Genomic DNA, 2714 nt, shown 5'->3' on the forward strand with positions numbered 1-2714 from the left:
AAGCACCTGTTCAATCCTTTCATTTTACAGATGAGCACACTCAGATGTGACTTGTCGAAGGTCACAAAGCAAAGCAGTGACAGTCCTGCGACAAGAAAGTGCCTGACTCCCACCCCAGTGCTTTTAACATCCTGGCACCTGGCCAGGCTCCTCACTCATCTAAAGCAGTAATGCCTGGCTTCATCCCAGCAGGTGGGAGGGAAGAAGGGCAGCTCCCTGGAGTGGCGGGAAGACCACTCAGTGGGCCGCCATCTAGGAGGGAGTCAGTCTGGCCCAAACATGACCATCAGCATGGACTCCTGCCTTGAGGCAGGAAGAAGAGGCACCCGTTAATCACCTTACCCCACTTCCATGGTACACATGGGGAAACAGAGGCTGCAGAGAAGCACACCCAGCCAGCCAGAGTACAGCATCAAGACTCAGACCCCGGGTTTTCTGACTCTGTTTCTCTCCCAGCTTCATTGGTCCAACTGCGCAAGCCACTTGTATTTGTGTTTGGGGCCGTGAGGGTCTGCCTAGGGACACTGTGAACCTCCCAACTTTCCCCAATCCTTGACAATGACACAAAGATCTGCTCCCCTGTCCCCACCATGCATTGAAAAGGGCCTCCTGAAGCTGGGCTTACTCAACCCTCCCTTCCTCCCTCTCCTCTCAACTCCCTAAGATCAAACAGGCAAAACCCCAAAATATACACATTGCCAGATACACACACATACAGCCAGACACACCCCCCTCCACCTCTCACACTCAATACACACAAGGCCAGATAGACATGACACGACCCCCACCCCCGACACACACACATACACACACAATCACAGCCAGACCAGAGCCAGGATCATCCTCACTAGATGCAGGAGCCATCCACATCCACCCCCAACCTAGAAGCACACAGCCTAACATCCCTGCCTGGAACCAGACTCTGCAAACACACACTAACCTTTTGTATGCCCCGGTCCACCCAGGGTAAATTATAATGTAAGTCTTCCAGTAACAAAGGCAGTTCAGCTTCCAATGTCAGCTCTGGGGACCAGAGGCTGAAGGGCTGCAGTGGGCATCTGACCTGCACAAAGCTGTACCCTCTTCCTGTTCCGGCTCTCTCCATTCCCATGACAACAGCTCCATCAACCAAGATCTCCCAGGCAAGGCCAGGGGCAGCAGAGTCCCCCTTCCTGCCCAACCCCCAAGACTTCCACTTGAACCCTACCCAGCTACACACGGTCTGGATCCTGGGGTCGGTTTCCTGCTTCATTCCAAAGACAGTTCTAAAGCCTCAATCCCCCAACCCCCAACCAGAGGAGCTCGTGGGAAAACCTTCCCACCAAAAAGCTGCAACAGGGCTGGCTTTATGCTCCAAGTAATAACACCTTGGACCAGAGTGGTGGGGGAGGGAGGAGAGAAATTAAAGAGTTTCAGGAACAGAAACTGCCAGAGGTCCCAGAGGAAGAGGCATCAGAACAGAGCGGGGAGGGGACAACCAGGAGACAGCCCCTCCCCTCGACACAGAGAGCTCTGGAGAGCCTGAGGAAGCGTGGGGGACACTGAGGGACAAAGATCTCGGGAGGCGCTGGGCAACACTTCCACAATATTCATTGGCAAATTAACCCGCCTCCAGGTCGCCGCCTCCCACCTCAAGCCAACCGGAGCGATTACGGGCAGACGGGCAGTGGGGGAGGGCGAGGGACATGCCCGGGCCCACGGTGGAGACAGGCAGGGGGTGTCTGCTTGCCCGGGGGTCCCACGCCCTCAGAGCTAGCAGCAGGAGGGCGTGCGGAGGGTGGGGTGGCTGGGCGTCCCAGGGGAATGGGGGCCAGTTTAGCGGACCCCCCTGCTTCCGATGGCGATGGGAAATATTGCGATAAATTTCCCTCCATCCCCATTCTACCCCCTCTGCCCGGGCTTCCCCAGGGGCCCATGTCCAAGGATCAGGAACCCCAGTTACCGGGTAGCCGCTCCCACCTTCCCTAGAGCCAAACTTTCCGCGGGGCCGCGGGAGGGGTGTTCGGGAGGGAGGCTTTGCTGAGGTGGTTCAGGGAGGGGGCGGGGCGCCGGCGCCGGGACGGGGAGCGGGGACCGGCTGGGGGAGGTGCCCGAGAGGACCCGGGCCCGGGCGGGGAAGGGCGCCCTCCCCCGGCCTCGCGGCCGCCCCAAAGCACATCCCCTTCTGCCGGCCCCAAGTCCCTGCGCGTCCACAACGCCCCAGTGCCCATGGGAGAGGGTCCCCTGCCCAGACGGAAAAGGGGGCAGATAGGGCAGAGCAAGGGGCGGTTTTGGCTCGTGGGGAGCGGCGACCCAACCCAGCGCGCAGCCCGCAAGCCCTCCCGGCTGCCCCGGACCTTCCCCCTCGCTACCTCGGAACAGGGTCTGCCCGGGGGCTGCTGCACAAAGAGGTGGTGGTCGAGGGAGATGCCAAATCGTTAAGAGGGGGAGCCCGTTTCGGCCATCTTGGAAGAGAGGAAAGGGAAAAAGGGACAGAAAAAAGGGAGAAAGAAAGGCGGACGGGGCAAGCTGGGCTAGGGGCTGAAGAGGAGCGGGGGGTGCGAGGGCAGGATCGGCTCAGAGCCTCCCCCTCCCACCCGGGCTTGCAAAGAACGGCCGGCCCCCCATTCCAATCCCCAGAGGGTTACAGGCCAGGAGAGGGAAAGGAAGGGGGAGTCTGCTCCACTTACCTGGGTTCGGGGTCCGGTGGGTCTCGGGGAGGGGGGGATGGGAGG

General features: G+C 60.0%; 1 protein-coding gene across 2 annotated transcripts in view; it reads right to left on the bottom strand.

Moving 5' to 3' along the window:
• Positions 1–2708, bottom strand: part of PCGF2 (polycomb group ring finger 2) — an 18839-nt gene extending 16131 nt beyond the window's left edge. The window contains exons 1-2 of one of the 2 annotated variants that reach the window (XM_011984706.1): positions 2670–2708; positions 2352–2444 (exon numbers count right to left, since the gene is read on the bottom strand). The gene's annotated coding sequence lies outside the window, so the exon portion shown is untranslated. Of the gene's footprint in view, positions 1–940; positions 1101–2351; positions 2445–2669 lie in introns of those variants that run through there. The other variant, XM_011984707.1, reaches the window with a different exon arrangement.
• Positions 2709–2714: the final 6 nt, after the last annotated feature.

This window comes from Mandrillus leucophaeus, unplaced genomic scaffold (assembly GCF_000951045.1).
Source record: "Mandrillus leucophaeus isolate KB7577 unplaced genomic scaffold, Mleu.le_1.0 Scaffold272, whole genome shotgun sequence".
In the NCBI taxonomy this organism is placed as follows: domain Eukaryota; kingdom Metazoa; phylum Chordata; class Mammalia; order Primates; family Cercopithecidae; genus Mandrillus; species Mandrillus leucophaeus.